Raw genomic sequence first — 26456 nt, 5'->3', positions numbered from 1 at the left:
TGTTTAACATGCATCAGAGACTTGGGACATCTACACAAACTATAATGATGTTTGTAAAGTTCCATAACAGTCAAGGTCTCAGTTCTAAACCCAGTGTTCTTAGCATTCTACACCTGGTTTGTTAAAATCATTTGTCTATAAGGGTTGAAGGAAACATTTTTCTTAACATGAAGTAGAACTACAGGCTTGTATCCTGGGGTCCTTGGGTGATGAAGGGGTCCATGAACTTGATATAAAAATTATATCTTTATTTCACTGTAATTGGTTTCCTTTATAAATTAATATGTATTTTTGTTTTGTGCATTAAACTATTCCAAGGAGGTATCCATAGGCTTCACCTCAATTCCCCCAAGGGGCTTTGAGGGGTGTCTATGACCTGAAAAATGATTAGGAACCACTGGTCTAGAGCAGGGCTTCAAATTTTCCCAATCATGACCCCTTTTCACCTGAAATTTTTATGTGACCTTGGGTATATAGTGTAATGGTTGGAGTGACACCACCTGCTGGAGATAGGAAAGCTCCGCCGAGAGAAGGATCCTTTTTGTTCTTGACCTCACTGTGGTGTAGGTCGCATGATGGGGTCTCAGAAATAGATTTTTTTACCTTTCTCTGATCATTAGATCCTAATGTTCTTTAATTTTTTTTTAAGTGAGGCAATTGGGATTAAGTGACTTGCCCAGGGTCACACAGCTAGTAAGTGTCAAGTGTCTGAGGTCGGATTTGAACTCAGGTACTCCTGACTCCAAGGCTGGTGCTCTATCCACTGCGCCACCTAGCTGCCCCTAGATCCTAATGCTCTTTAATAAATACTTAAATACTCTTGCTAAAGCTTCTAATTTATTGGCGACCACTCATTAGATATTTTAGACTATAGAATTTTAGCAACCTTACAATAGGTATACATAACCTTTTGCCAAATTTTTTGTGACCCACAGTTTAAGAATAGCTAAGGTCTAGAGGATCAAACAGCAATGAATTCTATTACAAACCTAGACTTGGTTTCTCGGTGAATGATAGGACATGTATACAAAGTAGGTGAGTGACTTAGAGTACATTTGTAATTTTGTTTTAAATAGAATTTATGAGGCCTACTGAATAGTTTTATATTAATTTGGGAAAATTAGGGGCAAAACATCAGTGTTTTTACTTCTGGGGAAAGACAGGAAACATTGAGTCTCTAACTGATACATGTGACTGCTGAATTTTCACTGGTGTTTGAAAAACAGAAAAGAGGACAGGTGCCACAGTACTGCAGATGGGTGGATTTGCAATTATCTAAAGAGAATGTTCTTCAGACTAGGTGTTCTTTTTAATTCTTGGCAAAAACCAATGAGGCTAGGTTAGCCTGATTTCTTTGGATAAACTTGCTGTGCCTTTGGGGAGTCAAAGTATCCACCTGGGTTTCAAAAAGGCAATTGACAAAGTCTTGTTATCCTCTCGAACGAGGTGGAGGCGTATTCAGAGTTAATTACTTGGACCCAGTGTGTAGTGACAGTGGTTAGACGTCAACCGATCTAGAACTGGATCCACCTTTGGCCTTTTTGTGTTTCATTAGTGTCTTAGGTCAAGTCCTAAAATAGAATTTGGAGCAGGGAGTTTGTCAGTCAATATGCATAAAACACCTATGTATTAGGCACCGTTTTTGTTTGTCCTTCATTCCTGAAGAGGACCTATGACTTGGCAGTGAATTAGATTTAAGTGAAAGCTTTGCCAATTCACCACCCTCACTCTCCAGAGCCATTTGAGTCTGCTGCAAGATATAAGGATGGCCCAGGATGTTGGGGTTAAGTGAACTTGTGCAGGGTCACTCAGCTAGTAAGTGACCAAGGTGAGATTTGAACTCGGGCCCTCCCAATTTGAGGACCAGTGCTCTATCCATTGTACTACCTTAGCTGGTCAGGTGCTGCTATCTCCTCAGTTTACAAGCCATTCCAAACCCCCTTCCCCCATTTTATAGATGAAACAGGCTTGATTGTGACTCTAAAAGAGCCCTTCACATTCCTCCCCTACTCTAACTTTTTGGGGTTTTTTTGCTTTTTGTGGGGCAATGAGTATTAAGTGACTTGTCCAGGTTCACACAGCCACATTTGAACTCAGGTCCTGAATCCAGGGCCAGTGCTTTATCCACTGCACCACTTAGCTGCCCCAGGACCATGCTAACTTAAAAACAAAAAACAGGCCATTAAAGTGAGCCTCCTGAGAATCTTGAACTTCACTTGTTAAAATCGTTCTGTATTCTTTCCTTTGCTCTAGTCCATTTTCGATTCCATCTCTTCCCATTTAGGAGCTTGCCCTTCAGTCACCTTTGTCATCTTCAGTCTTAACTACTAGTACTTTCATGCTCAGGACCCCCATCCTCCACTTGATTCAGCTGGGGGAAGAAAAGCACTCATTGCCTCCTACTTCACCCCTTAAAATCTGCATTCTACTATTTACCTCAAATAGCTTCAAAGTTAGCAACCGATAAAACTAATGGCCCTTTTGCAACCCATCATTATTGATCTACAGCTTCTGATGTCAACTGTATCAGCACCCTATACGATGACACCCCATTTTCCTTGGTTGCTGCTTTACTTAGTTTCTGTAACATTGTAGTAGACAGGAACTTCCCTATTTCCTGTATTTCTGAGGTTACCAACTATCACAACTAAAGAATCTTCTACTCTTCCTCCTATCTCATAGTTGCCAAGTATTGTTGATTTTATTTCCCCAATATCTCTGTCATCTGTCCCCTCTACTCAAATCATGACAACCCTAGGTCAGGTTCTCATCCATTCTTATCTGGACTATTGCAATACCCTCCCTATTGGTTTCCCTGCTTCCAATCTTGTTTCTCTAAGTCATGCCCGCATGCCAAATTATTATTCCGAAAACACAGTTCTGACTATGTATCACTTGTCTGCTCAAGAAGCTTCCGTGGCTCCCCATTGCCTTTAGGTTAAAATACAAACACTCCCATTTGACATTTAAGGGTTTCACAATCTGGCTCTAGTTTGCCTTTCCAAGCTGATTATGCAAAGTCCCTCCTCTATGCAAAGGAGCCTATGTAGAGGGGTCTGGTGGGAGCTCAGCCTGATCCAGGAGGTGCTTAGCCAAAGACTTTCCTCCACCCCAGAGTCAAGGATCAGGTATACTCCCCGGATTGGCATGATACTTGCCAACTAGGAATGCTGTTAATGGCTCCTGGTCTAGACCTACTTCCACAATATGTGAGTATCAGTATGGTCCTTGGACTGTCCATCTGTTACCCATCACAGCTACAGCATGACCAAGCCACCTACTTTCACAGTTATTAGTGCTGCATAAATATTAATAGACCATATGTTGATGTGAATATGTAATCTCTAAAGTTCAGGAATTATGTGTGTCTTGGTTTAAGTCAAGCAATAGGATTTGAGGAACGTGATTGATAAACCATAGACTCTGATAATGTTGGTCTGTGTAAGCCATTGGGTCTCTTCAACTTCAACCACTATCACTATCCCTTTATAATTTTTCCCCTCTTGAAAATGCTGTATTAGGTTCTGGGGGTATAAAGGAAGGCAAAAGAAGGTTCCTGCTTCCTGAGTCTAATGGGGAAGAAAACAGGCAAAAATCTATGTATAAACAAGCAATAGGGGGGCAGCTAGGTGGCGCAGTGGATAAAGCACTGGCCCTGGATTCAGGAGGACCTGAGTTCAAATCCAGCCTCGGACACTTGACACTGTGACCCTGGGCAAGTCACTTAACCCTCATTGTCCCACAAAAAAACCCCAACAAAACAAACAAACAAGCAATAGACAGGATAAATGGGAGGTAATCAGCAGAGGGAAGGCACTAGGATGAAAGGGAAACGAGGAGAGCTTCTTGTAAGTTCCTGGGTCTTGAAGGAAGTTGGCAAAGCCAGGAGGTGAAGATGAGCAGGGAAAACATTCTAGGCATGTAGGACAGCCGGTGAAAATGCCCAGTGTGAGGGTGTGGACTTTCTTGTTGAAATAACAGCAGGTAGGTCAGTGTTACTGGACAGGAGAGTACATGGCCTGGGGGCTGGGAGGCATAAGGCATAAGAAAATTGGAGTAGGGTGGGCAGGTGATGAAGGGCTTTGAACACTAGAGTTTTTATATTTAATATTGAAGGTGATAGGCAGCCACTGGAGTTTAATGAATAGGGGGCAGGGGCAATATAAACAGACCTGCAATTTAGGGAGAACACTTTATTTTCGTAATAGTGATCTTTGGGGGCAGCTAGGTGATGCAGTAGATAAAGCACCAGCCCTGGATTCAGGAGGACCTGAGTTCAAATCCAGCCTCAGACACTTGACACTTACTAGCTATGTGACCCTGAGCAAGTCACTTAACCCTCATTGTCCCTAAAAAAAAAGAACCTACTATGTGTCAGGCACTGTAAGCAACAGAGATTTAAAAAGAGGCAAAAGACAATTCCTGTACCACTCAAAGAGTTCTCATTCTAATGGGGGAGTCAACAAGCAAACATATATGTATGTATGTATGTATATATATATATATGTATATATACATACACACACATATATGTTATGTACAAGATAAATAGGAAATCATTCATTAAGAGAGGGAAGATAGTAGAATTAAGAGGGTTTGAGAAAGGATCCCTATAGCAGATGGGGATTTAGTTGAGACTAAAAAGAAGGCAGGGAAGTAAGCAGGCAGAGATGAGGTGGGAGAGTACTCCAGGCACTGGGGACAGACAGAGAAAATGTCCAGAGCTGAGATGCAGTGTCTTGTTCATGGAATAGCCAGGAGACCAAGTGGATTTGAGTTACAGATCAAAATGTTATGTGAACCCCTATCCCCCAGCACAAGAAGCTTGAAACAGTGATCCTTGTGCCCCAGGAGCAGACCTCAACTTTAAAAAATAAGCCATGATATGAGCAAGAAACAGAAAAGGGATCTTACCATTGAAAGCTTCTGTGTCAATAGGGAAGAGGAAAACACAAACTCAGATGAGGACAATACTCTCAAATTGCCTACATGTGAAGCCTCAAGAGGGAAGATGAATTGGTCTCAAGACCACAAAGAGTTCTTGGAAGTGTTCAAAAAGGCTTAAAAAATCAATTGAGAGATGTAGAAGAAGAAAATGGGGAGAGAAGTGAAAACAGCACAAGAAAATTATGAAAAAAGAATTAACAGCTTGGAAAAAGGACAAAGATTGACTGAAGAAAGCAATTCCTTAAAAAATTCATTTGGCCAAATGGAAAAGGAGGTGCAAAAGCTTACTGAAGGAAACAATACCTTAAAAATTCGAATTGGACAAATGGAAGCTTATGACTCCATGAGACACCAGGAATCAGTCAAACATAATCAAAAGAATGAAAAAAGAGAAGAAAATGTGAAATACCTCATTGGAAAGACAACTGACCTGGAAAACAGATCCGGGAGAGATAATTTGAGAAGTATTGGACTACCTGAAAGCCATGATCAGAAAAAGAGTCTAGACACCATATTCCAGGAAATTATCAAGGAGAACTGCCCTGATATTGTAGAATCAGAGGATAAAAATCATCATTGAAAGAATCTCCAGTCACCTCCTGAAAGAGACCCCATAAGGAAAACTCCAAGGAATATTGTAGCCAAATTCCAGAATTAGGTGAAGGAGAAAATACTCCAAGCAGCCAGAAAAAAAGCAATTTAAGTATCATGGAGCCACAGTTGGGATTGCACAGGACCTGGCAACTTCAACATTAAAGGATTGCAAGGCTTGGAATATGATATTCTGGAAGGCAAAGGGGTTTGGATTGTAACCAAGAATCAACTACATAGCAAAACTGAGGATTCTCTTTCGGGGGAAAAGATGGACATTCAATAAAATAGGGAACTTTCAAGGTTTCCTGATGAAAAGACCAGAACTGAATAGAAAATTCGATCTTAACATACAAGATTCAAGGGAAATATAAAAAGGTAAACAGAGGGGAAAAAAAAGTTATTCAATAAGGGTAAACTGTTTAGATCCCTACATGGGAAGATAATACTTATAACTGGAGAACTGTATCTCTGTTTGGGCAGACAGAAGGACATAGAGGGTATAAATATAAATTGTCTTTGATGTGATGGTATAAAGAAAATTAAGGAGTGGAAAAAAAGGAGTATATGGGGAGAAGAGGGAAGGGGAGGTGGAATGGGTTTAATTACATCATATGAAGAGGTATATAAAAAAAAACTATTACAATAGAGGGGGAAAAGGGAAGGATAAGCATTGTTTCAACCTTCCTCTTATCAGATTTGGTTCAAAGAGGGAATAATATGCTCATTTGGATAAAGAAATTTAGCTTAGTCTTTAGGGAAGTAAAAGGGTAAGGGGAAAAGGGGGGCTCTGATAGAAGAGAGGGCAGAAGCAAGGGAGAAAAGGGTAAAGAAAAGGGAAAGAGACTGATAAAAGGGAGGGCAGATTGGGGGAGGCAGGGGTCAGAAGCAAACCACTGGTGAGGAGGAATAGGGTGAAAGAAGGGGAAAAAATACAAAGGGGTTAAATAGGATGGAGGGAAATAGATAGTAATAATAACTGTGAATGTGAATGGGATGAACTCTGCCATAAAATGGAAGTGAATAGCAGAGGGGATTAAAAACCAGAATCCTACAATATGCTGTTTACAAGAAACACATTTGAAGCAGAGAGATACACACAGAGTAAAGATAAAAGGTTGGAGCAGAATGTATTATGCTTCAGCTGAAGTAAAAAAAAAAAAAAAGCAGGGGTAGCAATCCTTATCTCAGACAAAGCAAAGGCCAAAATAGATCTAATTAAAAGAGATAAGGAAGGAAACTACATTTTGCTAAAAGGTATGATAGATAATGAAGTAATATAAATACTAAATATGTATTGACAAGTAGTATAGCATCCAAATTCTGAGAAGAGAAGTTAAATGAGTTACAAGAGGAAATAGACAGCAAAACTATACTAGTGGGGGATCTGAATCTTCCCCTTTCAGAATTAGATAAATCTAGCCACAAAATAAATAAGAAAGAAGTTAAAGAGGTGAATAGAATGTTAGAAAAGTTAGATATGATAGATGTCTGGAGAAAATTGAATGGGGATAGAAAGGAATATACCTTTTTCTCAGCAGTACATGGCACATATTCAAAAATTGAGCATGTATTTGGGCACAAAAACCTCATAGTCAAATGTAGAAAGGCAGAAATAGTAAATACATACTTCTCAGATCATGATGCAATAAAAATTATATCTAATAAAGAGACATGGAAAGGTAGACTGAAAACTAATTGGAAGCTAAATAATCACATCCTAAAGAATGAGTGGGTCAAACAAGAAATCATAGAAACAATAACTTCATCCAAGAGAATGACAATAATGAGACAACATACCAAAACCTATGGGATGCTGCTAAAGCAGTGTTTAGGGGAAATTTTATATCTCTAAATGCTTACATGAATAAAAAAGAGAAAGAGGAGATCAATGAATTGGGCATGCAACTAAAACAGCTAGAAAAAGAACAAATTAAAAATCCCCTATTAAATACTAAATTAGAAATCCTGAAAATCAAAGGAGAAATTAATAAAATTGAAAGCAAGAAAACTATAGAATTAATCAATAAAACTAAGAGCTGGTATTATGAAAAAACCAAAAAAGTATATAAACCTTTGGTTAATTTGATTTAAAAAAAAAAAAGAAAGAAGAAAACCAAATTACCAGTATCAAAAATGAAAGGGGTGAATTCACCACCAATGAAGTGGAAATTAAAGCAATAATTAGGAACTATTTTGTCCAACTGTATGCCAATAAATTTGACGATCTAAATGAAATAGATAAATATTTACAAAAATACAAATTGCCCAGGTTAACTGAAGAGGAAATAAAATCCTTAAATATGCCTGTATTAGAAAAAGAAATTGAACAAGCCATTAATGAACTCCCTAAGAAAATATCTCCGGGGCCAGATGGATTTACAAGTAAATTCTACCAAACATTTAAAGAACAATTACAATACTATATAAATTATTTGGAAAAATAGGTGAAGACACAAATATGGTATTGATACCAAAACCAGGCCAGAGCCAAAACAGAGAAAGAAAATTATAGACCAATTTCCCTAATGAATATTGATGCAAAAATCTTAAATAAGATATTAGCAAGGAGATTACAGCTAGTAATCATCAGGATAATACACTATGACCAGGTGGGATTTATACCAGGAATGCAGGACTGGGTCAACATTAGGAAAATTATCAACATAATCAACCACATCAATAAAAAAACTAACCAAAATCATATGATTATCTCAATAGATTCAGAGAAAGCTTTTGACGAAATACAGCACTCATTCCTAATGAAAATACTAGAGAGCATAGGAATAGGTGGAGCTTTCCTTAAAATAATGAGCAGTGTCTACCTAAAAACATCAGCAAACATTATATGTAATGGGGATGTTAGAGTCATTCCCAATAAGATCAGGGGTGAAACAGGGATGTCCATTATCACCTCTATTATTTAATATTGTACTAGAAATGTTAGATTTAGCAATAAGAGAAGAAAAAGGAATTAGAATAGGCAAGGAGGAAACAAAACTATCACTCTTTGCAGATGATAGGATGGTATATTTAGAGAATCCTAGAGAATCAACTAAAAAAGTACTTGAAACAACAACTTTAGCAAAGTGGCAGGATATAAAATAAATCCACTTAAATCATCAGCATTTCTATACATGACCAACAAAGTCCAGCAGCAAGAGATAGAAAGAGAAATTCCATTTAAAATAACGTTAGACAATATAAAATACTTGGGAGTTTACTTGCCAAGACAAACCCAGGAACTCTATGGACACAATTACAAAACACTTTTCATACAAATCACATCAGATCTAAAAAATTAGGAAAATATCAGTTACTCATGGATAGGCCGAGATAATAAAATAAAAATGACAGTTCTACCTGAATTAATGTACTTATTCAGTGCCATACCAATCAGACTACCTAAAATTATTTTATAGAGCTAGAAAAATAGTAACAAAATTCAGCTGGAAGAATGGAAGGTCAAGAATATCAAGGGAACTAATGAAAAAATGCACAGGAAGGTGGGCTAGCCTCACTAACTCTGAAATTTTACTATAAAGCAGCAGTCATCAAAACTATCTGGTACTGGCTAAGAAATAGAGTGGAGGATCACTGGAATAGATTAGACGCAGGAGACACAGTAGTAAATGACTTTAGTAATGTATCGTTTGATAAACCCAAAGACTCCAGCTTCTGGGATAGGAACTCATTATTTGACAAAAACTGCTGGGAAAACTGGAAGATAGTATGACAGAAACTGGACATAGACCAACATCTTACACCTTATACTAAAATAAGGTCAAAATGGGTACATGATTTAGACATAAGAGGTGATACCATAGGTAAATTAGGAGAGGAAGGAATAGTTTGCCTCTCAGATTTATGGAAAGGAGAACAGTTTATGACCAAACAAGAGATAGAGAATATTATAAAATGAAAAATGGATGATTTTGATTACATTAAATTAAAAAGGTTTTGTACGAACAGAAGCAATGCATCCAAAATTAGAAGGGAGGCAGAAAGCTGGGAAACAATTTTTGAGGCCAGTACTTCTGATAAAGGCCTCATTTCTAAAATATATCGGGAACTAAATCACATTTATAAGAATGTAAGTCATTGCCCAATTGAGAAATGGTCAAACGACAGTTTTCTGATGAAGAAATCAAAGCTATCTATTGCCATATGAAAAAATGCTCTAAATCACTATTGATTAGAGAGATGCAAATTAAAACAACTCTGAGGTACCACCTCACACCTATCAGATTGGCTAATATGAAAAAAAAGGAAAATAATAAGTGTTGGACAAAATTTTATGTGAAAGATGAGGGAAAAGCTTATTAATGACCTTGGGAATCTGGGGTATGGGGGAATGGGCCTTCCAATTGAGACGTAAGGGAAGCATATCCATAAGCAAGGAAAGGAAGAAGAGCAATCCAAAAATAGAAAGTAGCATGAATGGAGGTACTGAGAAGAGTTAGTGTTCTGATCATTGCTATGCAATCTCAGGATGTGTTTGCTGAATGATTGAATTAGAACAGATGAGTTTCCTCAAGGAGACAAGTTGAAACAGAAGCAAATGATTTTAAAGGACATTTATCGAAAGCTTCTCTGTGCAGGACATTGTATTGAACGCTAGAGGGTGATGAACAACAGGAAAAAAGATAGAAACCATGACTTCGTGAATCTGCTTTTCTTCAATAGAGCTCGGTCTTAGAAAATTACCAAAACCGGTCCGGCTGAGGCCCGATGGTTAATGCTCTGATTTAAGAGATGAAAAACTTCATTTATCTTATTTAATATACATCTAGGATGAAAAGGTTGTTGGTGTCAAGAAAGGACATCATCCTGGACAGGGGGAAGAGCATAAATGTTTCTGGAAGGGACCAACTGAAGTCCAGCGGGGCATCAGTCAGGAGGGGCGGCCAGTTAGAATATTGAACTCTCTGGAGTAATGCATGACTTCTGGTTACCCTAAGTCAATAACGTCATAAACAGTACTAGAGGGACCAATCCACTTTGCTGACAGAGCACGGCCCCCCAGGATGTGGGTGAGAGGGCCAATCGATTTTGGCGGGGTGCTATCACAACATCGATATCACAACATCGCTATCACTAGAAGGAGCCAATGAGAAGGAGTTGTCATTTCAGGCGAGTAGGTGGGTAAACTTTGGTTTAGCAAGCTATCCATGTGTAGGGGCCCCCCAAACCACAGATAGAGTTAAGTTAAGCCCCCAGAGATAGAGGCAGAAGATCAAGGGTCATTTAATATTTCATCTAGTATGATCAGGACCTTTCACTCAATTCTAAAGGCTCTGTTAGATCGCTGTTGAGTTATCAATGGACTTAGAATATTCAGGTATTACCAGCATACTGGTATCAGATTCAGTATAATTATGCACGTATCTTTCAAATTTTGAGAATTTTTCCAGTGGCTGTATATGTCAGAGATTTGTTTTGTAGAATCTTTGCAAATCTCTCTGCAAAAAGCTATTACTAACCTGGTAATCAATTGATTTAGGGTTGCAAAGTACCTTGAAGTTCTTTTACTTCAACCCCACTATTTAAGGGAGCTGAGACCCAGAAATGCCTTGTTCAAGGTCATATATAGGTAGTTAGTAGCAGTCAAAGATCCCATGCTCTTCCTGCTTCGTTACATTAATTTGGGGTTTACAGCCTCACACCAGTCCTTGCCTCAGTTTCTTCTTTTTAAAATGGAGGTGATAATATTTGCACTGCTTAACATGCTAGACTGTTTCAACGAAAGCACTTTATAAATTGCAACACTTAGACCAATGTGAGATCATTGATGTTAGTTTGTTAATATTAATACAAACTGGCTTCCATTTTTTCGTGTTTCATGTTGAGTATTTTCTAATATGATCATGTTGAAATCTAGAACAAATATACAGTAAGCTTAGAGAGAGGAGTAAACCACGTTTTGTACCTTTCCAATTTAGAGAATTTCAACTATCATAGAACTGAAGGTACTTATAATGAATTTGAAGGAAAACTGAAAACAATTTATGGCTTGGTGAATTAACATATTTCTGTACCTTGAAAGTTTCTAACATTTCTATATTGATATGAATTAAAAATATTTGTAAGGGAAGGAATGGAATATTGAAAACAATATTGTCATATGTGAATTAACCAAACAAAACCTTTTTTTGTTTTTCTAGGTTTGTCCTAAAAGAAACTTTTTTGAAAATGCAGTAAATTCAATGCCTTGGACGCTCTTATTTTCTAGCTTTGCTTAAGGGTCAAACTGATTTCATATAAATTGAAAATGTATAATATCAGTCAACAAACTTTTATTAAGTATTTACTATATTCCAGATTTTGGACTAAATTCTGGGAATACAAATTCAAGTGCTGCCCTCAGGGGGCTTACTTTCTGATTCAGGAGAATCACCACCTCCCAATCACCACCTCCCTCTGTTGCTAAATGTTGTTGATTCTGCCTTCTAAATATCTCTCCTATTGGTAGCCATAGTTAGGATAGAGTTTTGGATTTGGAGTGAGGGAGCCATGTTCAGATCTTGCATCAGACACTTAATAGCTATGTCACCCTGAGTAAGCCCCTAACCTCAGTTTTCTTATCTCTAAGATGGGTTCGATAATAGCACCTACCTCACAGGGTTGTTGTTGGCATAGATTAGGGTCATATTTGCAAACCTTGAAAAAATATTGTTTGTTTTTAGTTTTCGGAGAGGACCAATGACATCATGGGGTATTCTTGACTTGTGGGCAAATTGTATGTAGGTGAGAAAGAGTTGTACAAAGTCATCAGCCTTACTCTCTACGGTTATTGAAGTCCAGTGGGCAGCGGATGACCTGGCATCTAAGCTGTTTTACCACACTCTAAGGGCTCCACAGGGCCCTCTTCAGCTGCCTTCATGGGCCATTGGAACAGATTGTTCTCATCCACCCATTCATTCTGTCAGGGAAATCTTCACATGCTTGGGGTAGAAATTCCCCCTAACTCACCGATGAGTTTGAGGACTGCTGGTTACCCCAAACCTGGTTTAGCCTGTCCGCTGAGACCATTTTTTACTGAGGTGAAGCTGTTGCACATGCTACAGCTTCTTGGAGCCACAGGTACCAAAGGTAGACACCAAAGGTAGTTGAGCAGCCCTGAAAAGGGCTCATCATGCCCTCAGACAAGGGCTATATACATGCTAGTTATTACTAAATGCCTGGACTATTGCAACGACCTGTTGGTTGGTCTCCTTGCTGCAGTCTCTCCCCACTACAATCCATCCTTCATTCTGCTGCCAAAGTGATCTTCCTAAATCGGTGTTCTGACTATGTCACTCTCCGTCTACACCCCCACCTTTTACCCCAAAAACTCCCTATTATCTCCAGGACCAAATATAACATCCTTCATAACCTGTTACTACCTTTCTAGTCTTAATCTTCGCATTTACTTTGTTATTCAAGAATACTGGCCTACTTGGCTGTTCCCTGAACAAGGCACCACTTCTCCCAACTCATTGCATTTTCACTGGCTGTCCCCATGCCTGGAATTCTCTTCCTCTTAATTTGTGGCCTCCTGGTTTCCCTCAGGTCTCAGTTAAAATCCCATCTTCTACTAGGAGCCTTTCCGGACTCCTCTAAAGACTAGTGCCTTCCTCTCAAGATTAACTCCCATTTAGCCTAGAGAAATTTTTTATGTGGATAATTGTTTACATGTTCTCTCCCCCAACAGAATGTGAATTCCTTGAGGGCAGGGACTGGTTTTGCTTTTTTTTTTTTTTTAGTATTCCCTGAACTAAACCCAATGACTGGCTCACAATAACTGCTTAATAAATGTTGATAACTTGACTTTTTAACATCTAAATATAACGTAGGCTTGCTCTGGCTCTACTCTCTGAGTTTCTAGGGCCAGGTGGGTTACTTCATGGGTCTCTCTTATACCCTGAGGTGTATTGCCTAGAACTTTTACTGATTATGTTCCCATTCAATTTGAAGAACCCAGTGATTCTATTTAATTATTTAACCTGGGATTAGCTGTTACAAAGGAGCATTTACTTCAAGGATAAGCATTTAAACACTTCCCCCAATACCTTGGTAGTTTGGTAGGGAAGGGAGATTAGATTCAATTTAATTCCTACGTAGCAATAATCCCATCAAGTTCAAATTCAAAATTCCATTGGGCTAGCATCGGTGGACTCCTCTGTTTTTTTTAAGACTGCTAGTCTGGCTTCAATGCCTAGCTTGAAATCCTTGTCTCCAAGGTCCTTGTGGCTCCAGCTTCTGGGTCAGGGGCTCCATTCTCTGCACTTAGAACTGAAAAGAAAAAAAAGAATAAAAACCTAATCTCTTTCTTAGAGGCCACATTAAATAATAATGATAATAATAATAATAATAAATATTTTAATGGAAAGTTTTGAGTTCCAAATTCTATCCCTCCCTCTCTCCTCTCCACCCCCCCCTCCCACCAGGAGGTAAGCAATCAGATCCTACCTTTCATCTTAATTACTATGTCCAGCATTTGGTTGGACACAGAAATTAATTTATGGCTTCTGTTGAACATCAAGTCCAATGAGTGGCAATTATCAGTTATGGCTGTGAATCATATCTCTATGCAATTTCCCCAAGTATAATCTCACCTGCAGCCTAAGGATTTACTGTTACTTTCTCTGTCAGTCTCTTAGTTGAACATTCAATCAAATTACAAAGTCAAAGAGCTTTTCTTCTTTGACGGAAGAGCAGAACAAGTCAAGGTAGCATCTGCTTGCTGTGAAATTCTACCACCACCACCTCAGCCACCACAACCACAGCCACCACAGCCACCACCACCACCTTGGCCACCACAGCCACAGCCAACACCGTGGCCCCACTGCCGCCATAGCCACCACCACCACTGCTATGCTTTCCGTGTGATTCCAGGCTCTGCAGCCTTTGAGGCCTGCCCAGATCTCACAGCTGTTCCTTTATCCATAAGTGTATTATTCCTCTTTTCTTTTCCCAATTTTATTTTCTTTTTTCTTCTCCTCTCTTCTAACTCAGGTACTTTCCAGTGCTTTAGTGAATCAGTCAAATGATTCATCCAAATTTTCCTTGTCTCCTTTCTAAAGAAGATTCCTTATTTACACCTAAAACATCCCCTTGACATGGGAGATCTAGGCTCGGTCTTACCTATGGGTGAGGCGTATTTGACTTAAGAAAATATCTGTTTTTCTGTTGGCAAGCCTTCTGCTCTCATGAAGGCTTCTGATGTTTTAAGCAACTCTCTCTCTCTCTCTCTCAGAGGAGAAGGAGTCTGGTGAGAAGCCAGGCTGTAAAAGGAGGAGCTTTCTCCCTAACAAGGTCATGTGTCTTTAGTAGTTGCCTTCTTCAGTTTTATTCTTTTCCCTTCTAGGTGAAGGGATTGGATCCTATGATCTTGTGCATTTTGTTCTTTTTGTTGTTGTTGTTGTTGGGTTTTTTTTTGGTGAGGCAATCGGGGTTAAGTGACTTGCCCAGGGTCACACAGCTAGTAAGTGTTAAGTGTCTGAGGCCGCATTTGAACTCAGGTCCTTCTGAATCCAGGGCCGGTGCTCTATCCACTGCGCCACCTAGCTGCCCCGATCTTGTGCATTTTGAAAGGTCAGAAAGGTGAGTGTCTAGGCTTTTCAAAGAGTCTGGACTTTCATCATTTCAGTTGAGACGAACAAGGAACAACCTTCAAGAGTGACCTATGGCACTCAGCCCAGCAGTAGCCGAAAGCTGGACTCATCTGACAATAAGGCTATGTTTGAACATGAACTTGGTGGGGCCAATGGTATGCGGGAACTGAGACTGAGGGGGGTTAAGGGAGATTATGTCCCTGAGGTGTTAGGGGGAAGCTTGTGTACTTTTGTTATGGCTATATCTTTGAAATAAACATCCCTTTGTAAAAGCCAATTGAGGTTAAATAGTTAAATGCAATTGAGACCCTACTCACTGGCTTGCCTAACATCGGGGAGAATGTAGCCAGTGAGGGGCTCTAGCCAAGGGCGGAAGAGAAGAAACAAGCCACAAGGATCACAAGAGTAAGTATCCTAGAACCTAGAGGCACAGATATATCTGGTTTGGCTTTGGGAGAGCTGACCGGGGCATATGAGCTATATTGCTATGAATTATTTTATAATCCTCTAAATCATTTATTGTTAGTCTTGGTGGTTTTTAGAATGTTATTATCAAGAGACTTCCGTCTGCATCGCTGCCCATGATATGACAACACATTGCAATCAAGTCAACTTCACTTTTTTCCTCCGAGAAATTGATCCACCAGATACTAAATTGAGCATTAGAAATACAATATTGTATGATAATAACACGCTGAATCAATAGTTGTATGCAATTAACATATAAATAGAAAACCAGGGAGGCTAATTAGTGACATCATAGAATGACTGGCACAGAATAATGGGAAAGCAGTTATGATAACAACTCCCATATACCAACAATTACTATATAACTGCACTAAATAAGTACCACTTACATATGCACATAATCTCATGAAAATACTTAGTAAGTACATTAATCAGTAGCGTCAACAAGAAATGTTCTACATTACAATCATCTTATGAATTCAGTAGCAGAATTTTGGAAGAGGGACACACATTCTTGGAAGACTAAAACAACAACAACAACAACAACAATACAACTAAAATTAGATTTTTATGTGCATATTTTATCTATGTTTGATATGTGTATAAAATATAATTATATATCACAAATAAAATTTTTAAAATTAAAAAAAAGAAACCAGACTGAGAAAATATAATTTCAGTGAATTAGGGAAATAAAAATTAGGAAAGGTAAAAAGAAAGACAATTCTTCCAAAATCTGCAAGAAAACCTAGACTAAAATCTAGGCCGAAATCCAAAGGCACCAAGGAAAAAGAAATCTTTCACAAAGAGAGTGTCCCTAGTGTCTCTGAAACAAATTTGCTTCAAAGGCAAACTGAATAATAATACAAGGAAGAACATAAAATATAATTTAAAAGTTCTCAAACCATGAGAATCTTTTTCAAAAATTCTAAGCATGGGGCAGCTAGGTGGCGCAGTGGAAGAGCACTGGCCCTGGAGTCAGGAGGACCTGAGTTCAAATTCGACCTCAGACACTTAACACTTACTAGTTGTGTGACCCTCGGCAAGTCACTTAACCCCAAATGCCTCACTAAAAAAATAAATAAATAAAAAATTTTTTTTTAAATTCTAAGCATATACTCCTACATGGAAGCTCCTGGTGTTGGGGTGGGAGGGATAGGGTGAGAGGAGTGTGCCACCCATAAGAAACTGGGGCCTTGAGGGGATGGCTCCTTGATGTTAAGCAATATTAGCAGCAAACACATTGACTGGTGTCAAGGGATCTTTAGGCAAAAATTTCACCAATCTCTTACCTTGTGTGGCTCTCAACTGGTTTTCTTAAAATCTCTCTATCTCATTGGGTTCAAAAGAAAAAAAATCTGGAGTATGACTTGAATATATGCACACATACATACATACATATCAAATATACTTTCATCAGCTCCATCCCCATTCGGACTTTGCTAGAGGAAAAACACAAACTTCTTTTCAAAGAGTTTAGCTTCTCTCTCAGTTTTGCTTTGAATATTCATAGTCACCCAAATTTATGTTATATAGACATCTAGATTTCTTAATAATCATTTCAAACAGATCAGAAGCAATATCGAGCAACTAAAGGAATACTGTTTTCAAATAACTAGCTGCTTTGACTTTCATTGAGAGGGGAAGACTGTTCTCCCTCCCCAACCCCATCTCCCCACACACACCTTCTCGAATTGGGGTAGAGGGGAAATAGTGTAAGCGAGCAGCTTCCCTGATTCAAGAATGCAGGGAAGGAAAAAGCCAATGCTTCCGAGGTTTAGGTGTCTTACCAACCCTACAGTCTGCTACTACGTCCACTTTCGCTTGTTCCCACTTTTAGTTACACAGCCTCTGGTTTGTTCTGTTCTTCCTCATGCCTGGTCAGCACCTCAGGTCCAGTCCAGTCTAGTCCTCCTCATTCCCACTGTCCTCTTCTCCTCCCTGCTCCCACATCCTGGCAAGTAGGGAGAAGTCCTGGCCAATATGGATGCCAGCCAATGTAGACTCTTTCTCTATTCTCAGTTTATCTACCAGTCTGTCCCATGGAAATGCTTTCAAGGTAAAAAGCCACAGAAACACGCTTGTTCAACGATAAGTAGAAACTTTTGACCTATCAAGTCTCCATGGTAAAGGCTGGAGGGTGGGGGTGATCTGTGCCTAGACAGGGGCTATTATGTCTAGCATTTTCAATAAATGGAATGGATGAGTTCAGCGGAATGCATTTTCCTCTTTGTCACTGGGCTAGTGAGATCTAGTCAACACTATTTAAAACTCTTCTCTCCTCCTAATATATGTCCTTTGAGTTTAATTCAATATAAATTCAATAAACAGGGCCAGGCGCTGTAAGCTCTGTGGATACAAAAAGAGGCAGAATACAGCCCGTGCCCTCAGAGAATATACAGTTTAATGGTGAGCCAACATGCCAGCGACTATATATATACAAAGCAAGTTACTTCCAGGATAAATAGGAAATAATTAACAGAGGGAAGGTACTGGAATTAAGAGAAGTAGGGGAAAGCTTCCTAGGAGGTGGGATTTTTAAAAAGTCAGGGAGGTTACGAGATGGAGTGGAAGAGGAAGAGAAATTCAGGAATGGGGGGCAGCCAGGAAGCCAGTGTTTCTGAATTGAAGAGTACATGTTAGGTACCTTCACCAAAAAGGATGGCTAGGTAGAGTAGCCAACGTTTGAATTAAATTAGAGGCCTAAGGAGAAAAACTTGCCAGCTTCCCGTGGCCCAAAGATTGCCTGAGGACTCACCCTCTGCTCAATCTTCCAAAGTTAGGACCCACGTCATATGTGCATGTGAAAAGCAAAGAGTAGCACATCTCTAATTAGAAAACTGATGATCACATCCTGGGCACACTGCCCAGACAGGTGCTGTGGGTTTTCATCACTGGCAAGATTGAGGTGAGCTTTGTCAAGAGTTTCTGTTTCCCCTCACCTCAGGGTTGTGCCAATTCTAAACCTACCCCGAAGCAAGGCCCTGACAATCAATGATTCAAACATTCACACCTGTGCAGAGTCAGAGCTGACCCAAAAAACGGAGCAGATGAATTTTTCTTCTTCTTTTTTTTTAACTTCTTGGTAGTATTTGCTTTTATTTTCCAATTACATGTAAAGATTGTTCCCCAAATTCATTTTTGTAAGATTTGGAAGTCCAAATTATTCTCCTTCCTTCCCTTCCCTCCCTCCCCCCCTCCCCAAGATGGCAAGCAATCAGATATAGGTTATATATATATATATACAATCACATTAGACATATTTCCACATTAGACATATTGTAAAAGAAGAATCAGAACAAAAGAGAAAAACCACAGGAAAGAAAAAAATAACAACAATAAATAAAGTGAAAATGGTATACTTTGATCTGCAGTCAGACTCCACTGTTCTTTTTCTGGATGTGAAGAGCATTTCCTGTCATAGGTATTTTGGAATTGCCTTGGATCATTGTGTTGCTCAGAAGAGCCAAGTCCTTCACAATTGGTCACCACCAGAAGTTGTTGTTACTGTGTACCAATTTCTCCTGGTTCTGCTCATTTCACTCAGCATCAGTTTATGTAAGTCTTTCCAGGCTTTTTTTGTTTGTTTGTTTTGTTTTTGAGGGGCAATGGGGGCTAAGTGGCTTGCTCAGGGTCACACAGCTAGTAAGTGTCAAGTGTCTGAGGCCGCATTTGAACTCAGGTACTCCTGAATCCAGGGCCAGTGCTCTATCCACTGTGCCACCCAGCTGCCCCCTCCAGGCTTTTTTGAAACTCACCGAATAGACAGATTCTTGGTCACAATGCTGACCAAAGACAAAAGGAGAAGGGAGATAATAAATGAGAATCCCATTGGCCACTCTTTCCACTAGTTAGTTACTGGCTTAATATTATGAAAATTTATTTCCAGAAGGTAGAAACACTTGCAGGAATGGAAGAATTCTGAAAGGGTGGTCTATTCGATTGGTTTCATCTTCAGCAACATGGCAGGAGTGTGTAATAATATTAAGTTTTAGAGAAGTGTAGTAATATTATGTTTTAGAGAATGTTTCAGTTGTTTTGTTTATATTATATGTTTCATGTGTAACAACTAAGATTCTGAATTCTCTTAGACATGTTTTTGAGAACTCTCATTGTTTGATTTGATTGTTGACAAAGCTATTTTAAAGTTGTGCTAAGCTCAATTTTCCTGGCTGATTACCAGCATCCACACATCAACCCCTGAAAAGACTTCCATTCCATGACTACACCCAGAGGACATCCCAAGAATCATCCGAGAAAAGACTTCCAAAGACTTAAATGGACATTTCCCTGTTTTCCTTTTCCACATTGTATACACTGTTTATAACGTCCACTTACTAAAGGGGAGTGCCCCCTTTAGGTCTTTTTCTGTTTGTGATGTCCACCTGCTAATAGGGGAGTGCCCCCTTTAGCCTTTGTCAATGAGTCGCTCAATTTCTTTTTCTCTCTTTTCATTCCCTTTACTTAGTTAGTCATAAGCATCTGTAATGTTATTGCTTCATGTGAGGAAACCATGTTTCTTTACTTGAAGCACAGGGGGGACTGTGACAATTGGAGTGACGCCCCCTGCTAGAGAGATACTGTAGGAAAGCTCTGCCATGAGGAGAAGGTGTCTGAGGACAAGTCATGTGGCTTGGAAGGTCAGTTACTTGGTGTCAGAAGTGACATTTGATGTTTCTGGTTTAGACAGGAGGCTTGTGAGACGAAGAAGGGGCGAGGCTCTCTCTTTCGTCAAGACCTCGTGGGGAGTGGAACAAAAATGCTGGCTCCCTGAGATAGATAGCTGTAGGCATCTAGGCCTCTTTCTCTCTCCTCACCAAATTCTTATGCTCCTTAATAAATGCTTAAAAGTCTAAACTCTTGTTAAAGCTTCTAATTTATTAGCGATGACTCATTAGATTTTTAGACCATATAGCTAGAATTTTAGCCCCTTACAAGTGGAATGTGTTGGGGGGCGGGGGGAGGTTCTATGCTTACTTAGCACAGTGCTTGGTGCATGGTAAACACTATGTAAATGCTAGTTATTGTTGTCATTATATCTGTGTTAGGGACCAAGCATTTTTTGCATTGTATTGGACCTCTGACATCTCAGAGTGAGAGTGGTTCTAGAAATCAAAATAAAAATTTTAAAATTTGATCTGTGACTTACTTGGTACAGAGAGCTGGGTGAGGGGTTGGGTTCTCTCCACCAAGGCTGATTGGCAGCTGCTCTGCAATTTACAATCTTAGTTGTTTAGGGTGTTGAGCTGTTAAGTATGACCTGCAGCCAGTCCCATGTATCCAAGTTAGGTCTTGAAGTCAGGTCTTCTCAAATTCCAAGGCCAGCTTTAATCTACTTCACCACTGCTGCCTCTCCAAACAAAATTTAATTTTGGGGGGAAAAAAAGGCAAAAAGGACTGTGTGGGATGAAAACTTTTCCATAAGGAAACAATGGCTAGCACCCTGGAAATGAAAGGTTTTCATTTCTAGGGAAAGAAAGGAACTGACAAAGATTTTGAAAACTTCATTTAGCAGGGGACCTTGGCCACAGACAAATCCAACACTAGGATTTTGTTAGCATGAGAATAGGAACCAGTGAGTCCACAAAACAGAAGACAGCGAGAAGAGCCCAGATGAAGATAGAAAGAAAGGCATGGAGGGATGTGTACAAAAGACTGTGCCAGGAAATGAGGGGAGGCCTGTGTAAAGACTGCAAAGAATTCAGAAGATTGTGTTTTAAAGAGGCAGAAAGTGGGCACACAGAAGCAGAGAGGCTTCCCTTGTGTCAGCAGAAGCCTGGCTCTGTTGCCCGGGTATCAGAAATGCCCTGCAGGTTGTTGCTGGGAAGGCTTGGAATCAGGAAGTGAGATGAGTAGAGAAGGACACAGGGAGCTAGGTGGGGAGTAGGGCCATGGTCGGCCCTTTGCGGTGGGGGGGGGGTCCCAAATCATTTTTGATCACTTCAGGGTGATCTCATTGAGAAGCACGGGGATTCAACTACTATCTCCTTATCAATCCTGAAGTGTAAAGAGAGCAGCCACGTAGTGGAATAGAAAGAACAATCCCTTTGGGTTTGGAAGATCTGATTTCAAATCCCATCTCTGACATTTCTTGCCTTCCATCTGTAAAATGGGGGCAGGTAGGTGGCACTGTAGTGGATAGAGCCCTGGAATCAAGAGGATCTGAGTTCAAATCTTACCGCAGACTCTTACTAGCTGTGTGACCCTGGGCAAAGCACTTAACTCCAATTACTTTGTGTGGTTTTTTTTTTTTGTTTGTTTGTTTTTGTTTTTTTAGTGAGGCATTGGGGTTAAGTGACTTGCCCAGGGTCACACAGCTAGTAAGTATTAAGTGTCTGAGGCCAAATTTGAACTCAGGTACTTCTGACTCCAGGGCCGGTGCTCTATCCACTGTGCCATCTAGCTGCCCGACCCCAATTACTTTAAACATACAGGGTCAGGGGCAGCCAGTGGATAGAGCACTGGCCCTGGAGTCAGGAGTACCTGAGTTCAAATCCAGCCTCAGACACTTAACACTTACTAGCCGTGTGACCCCGGGCAAGTCACTTAACCCCAATTGCCTCACTAAAACAAAACAAAACATACAGGGCCATCTCCAGTCATCCTGATCTATATCTTGCCACTGGACCCAGATGGCTCTGGAGGAGAAGGTGAGGTTGGTGACCTTGCACAGCCCTCCCTCACTTAAATCCAATTCCTTACAAGCCAGGACATCACCCTGATGTCATGGTCCTCTTTGAGAACAAAGGATAAACAACAACAACAATCTGTAAAATGAAAGAATTGGACCAGAATCTGTAATGGAGATAGAGTAGTACTGTGGAGAGAACACAGTTGTTGTAGTCGAAGGACCCCAGTTTGGATCCTGGCTGTCCTAGTTACTACTACAGTGACCTCAGGCAAGTCATTTAGCCTCTTCTGGACCTCACTGTCCTTATCTGTAAAATAGGGGGAGGGGGGTTTGGATTAAATAGCCTTTAATGTTTCTTTTAGCCCATAATTTTTGATTGTATGATTCTAGTTTGTCTCTTTTATCTAGCTAGGGAAAGAAGGAAACAATCATTTGTTAGGCACCTACTACATGCCAAACATATCTTATTTTACCCTCACAATAACCCTGGGAGGCAGATGCTATTATTATCCTAATTTTGCAGTTAAAGAAACTGAGGCAGACAGAGGTTAAGTAATAATAATAAACTAACATTTAGATAGTCTCATTTTACAATTGAGGAAACTGAAACAGACAGAGGTTAAGGAACTAGGCCAGGGTCAGGGCAGTAATCATCTGAGGCTATATTGGAATGTGGGCCTTCTTAACTCTGCCCATTAATTTATTCACTCAACCACCTACCTATGCTTATACATATATTTATATTTCCCATTGTCTATTATGGTGCATCATTGGACTCATTAATAGATGTTTGTTGATGAAGAAGACAGCAGGCAAGCTGGAACTTATCATATATCCAGTGGTCATTTCTGCAAATGAGAAAAGATTTGGGACCAGCAGAGGGAGCACTTGATGTTAAGATTTCCATTGGTATATGAAATTTAGAAAGCTCTAAGGTGTGTGTGGGGGTTGGGGGGGGGGAAGCCTCTGTTATGTAGGGCCTTCCCATAAGGCTCCCAGTCCACTTAAGGTACTCAGTCGCTTCAGGCTGGGCCTTTAGTCCCCAAACCACACCCCACTTTGAGTAATTACCCGGGGGCCTTTTCTCTCTGTTTTCTACTTTTCTAATAGAGCTTTCACAAAAACTGCCCGAATGATTTTTTTTTTTTTTTGGTGAGGCAATTGGGGTTAAGTGACTTGCCCAGGGTCACACAGCTAGTAAGTGTCAAGTATCTGAGGTCAGATTTGAACTCAGGTCCTCCTGAATCCTGGGCCAGTGTTCTATCCACTGTGCCACCTAGCTGCCCCTTGAGTGATCTTAATGCATAGATTTGTTCTAATGTTCGTTCTATCCTCCAAATATCCAGTGGTCCAGGCAGATTACTGGGAAATATCATGGTGCAGTGGGAAAAGCTGTAGATTTATAGTCAGAACACCTGGGACCTGGGTTCAAATTCCAGCTCTGCCAATTATTGTGTTAACTTCTCTCCAGTCTTCAGTTAGGTAGCATAGTGTTAGAAATGGAGAAAAGACATTGTTGTTATTGGGTCGTTTCAGCCATGCCTGAGTCTTCGTGGACCCATTTGGGGTTTACTTATTAATTTTCCATTTCCTTCTCCCACTCATTTTACAGATGAGAAAACTGAGGCAAACAGGGTGAAGTGACTTGTCCAGGGTCACACAGCCAGTAAGTGTCTGTGGTCAGATTTGAATTCAACTAGATGAGACTTCCTGACTCCAGCCCAGCACTCTATCCACTGTGCCAACTACCTTAAGTTTTTCTTTTTTTTGGTTTTTTGTTTTGTTTTGTTTTGTTTTACGGGGCAATGAGGGTTAAATGATTTGCCCAGGGTTGCACAGCTAGTGTCAAGTGTCTGAGGTCGGATTTGAACTCAGGTCCTGCTGAGTCCAGGGCAGGTGCTTTATCCACTGTGCCACCTAGCTGCCCCGTAACTACCTTATGTTTTAATCCTGCCCCAGATGCTTAGCTGTATGCGCCTGGACAAATTACTTAGCCTCTTTGTGACTCAGTTTCCTCATTTGTCAATGAGGGGGTTGGACTTGATAACCTTCCGGCTCTAAATCTGTATTTGGTCATTAGTAAAATGAGAATGGCTGTGACCTCAGGAATTGAGTCCAAACTACTTAAAGTGGTGTGACTTCCCAATGTGGAATGGGCTCCTCAGCCTGTGACTATTGGAATTCTCTCTGCTTAAGGTCCAAACTTGGTTGAATTCCCTGGCCTTCACCCCATCCCACCGCCCCTTCCTCTCCCCTCCCCTCCACCCCTACTCCTGACAGCAGGCCAGTGGCTATCTGCCAAGGAGGAGGCTGCTTTTCCTAAGTGTCAATCCAAGGTCCAACTGGAAAGTTCCACCCCCCCCCGCCCCCGCCCCTCCCTCATCCTGGAGCCTAAGGTGGGGGCAATGAGGAAAGGGGTACAATGTTACTTTCAAGGCCAGATGAAAGAAGCTAGGGCTCTGGAGCCCAAGTTCCAAACAAACATTGCTGACAACAAACTCTGGCCACAGCTGGGATACTTGTAGGGGAAGGAAAAAAAAAAGTTTCTCCCGTGTTGTCCTTGCATAGGGACCCCCAAGGGCATTCCTCTGGTCTTGCTTTCTTGGGCTCTTGCAGCTTTGAGGGTCCAAAAATATAGCCAACTTTTTCGCCTTTGTCAGTGGGAGGACAGGGAGGATAGGGAAGGATGAAATCCACAGGTGAGCCCCATTTCAGTGATATTGGGTATTTAAGTCCCACTTTCTAACAAGAAGCAAAGTGAAGGTGTTTCCATTTGACTTTCTCCCATTGCCCCTGCCTCACCCTTGCCTCCAGGATTGGAGGGAAAAGCTTTCTCCTCCGTAACCACCCTTTGCCCCCTGCTTCCTTTTCTGGGGGCCGTGCACTTGGGAAGTTTTAATATGTTCAGATGAATGAAATTCCTTGGGATGTGGGGCTGAAAAGGGCCACACAGAGCAACCTCATAACCTTGGCCTCCCAGGTCCGAGGGGGACAGCAGGGGGTCTCTGTCCCCCTGACCACTGGCTCTTTGGTGAGCTCTCTTAATCCAAATACAAAAATCTGTTGGCAAGAACTCAGGAAGCTTTCTGCTTTAGCCGCACATTTCTCACCCAGCGAGAGACAGCAATCTTCAAGTAATGAAGTTGGAGCTGACTTCAAGGACCTGGAGGTGGGGAGGGAGGAAGGAGGAAGGGGGGAGGTGGGGAGCAGGACAGTCCTTGTTGAATTGTGCTAATTTAGTCTCTTTCTATTTTCTCTGGGGAGGAAAGTGCTTCTTAAACAAAGTGTCCTTATACATGCAAGTTATTATCGCTATATATAATATATCAACAATTAAAAAAACAACAACATTGTTTTTAAGGCCCCGGGGGAAAAATGATAAAAACAAAACAATTTTTGCCCTTAAGGAACTCAGGGTCTGCATCGGCAATACACTGAAGCTCCTGGGGAAAAGGCATTGAGTCTAGAAGTCAGGCTCACCTCAGACTCTCAGCTCTGGGTCATTCGGCCAAGCCGAACACAACTTCCTTGTGTCTCAGTTTCCTCAACTGTACAAATAGAGGGGTTGGATAAGATGGATCCTCCTACTCTAAAAGTAACATGAAATATTTTAGGAGGGAAAGATTGCTAACAACCAGAGGACAATCTGGGAAGACCTTGTATGGGGAAGCATTTATTAAGCACCTACTAGATGCCAGGCACTACGCTAAGCGCTTCACAACTATTAATTATCTCAAATGACATAATCAAGACCATAATTTGAAAAGGTAGAGAGTGGGAGTCTGAGTTGAGACATAAATGCACAAAAGGTTAAACAATTACTGGAGTTAGATGACAATATAGACTACACAACTGTGTGATTAGTTGCCTCATGAGTGATATAGACCACTGGTTTCCAGATTTCTCCCTATCAATAAAAAAAATTTTCTCTCACCCCACAAATATATATTTACACACATGTAAATTGGTTATGTACATATACTCCTAAATATATACATTATAAAAGGTATAAAAATGGGCATTTTAATTAATTATTTATTTTTAAAAATTTTTTTTTTAGTCAGGCAATTGGGGTTAAGTGACTTGCCCAGGGTCACATAGCTAATAAGTGTCAAGTGTCTGAGACTGGATTTGAACTCAGGTCTTCCTGAATCCAGGGCCAGTGCTTTATCCACTGCACCACCTAGCTGCCCCCAAAATAGACATTTTAAGAGGATGGGTGT

General features: G+C 40.4%; 1 long non-coding RNA gene across 1 annotated transcript; it reads right to left on the bottom strand.

Annotated features, from left to right (window-relative positions):
* Positions 1–13562: 13562 nt before the first annotated feature.
* LOC122746380 lies at positions 13563–17516 on the bottom strand. The gene is made up of 2 exons (XR_006355538.1): positions 17393–17516; positions 13563–13812 (listed from the first exon to the last, which is right to left on the bottom strand). It is a non-coding gene; the product is annotated as an uncharacterized LOC122746380 (long non-coding RNA).
* Positions 17517–26456: the final 8940 nt, after the last annotated feature.

This window comes from Dromiciops gliroides, chromosome 3 (genome assembly GCF_019393635.1).
Source record: "Dromiciops gliroides isolate mDroGli1 chromosome 3, mDroGli1.pri, whole genome shotgun sequence".
In the NCBI taxonomy this organism is placed as follows: Eukaryota; Metazoa; Chordata; class Mammalia; order Microbiotheria; family Microbiotheriidae; genus Dromiciops; species Dromiciops gliroides.
Note: the sequence above shows the minus strand (reverse complement) of the source record. Positions and strands in the feature narration are given on the sequence as shown.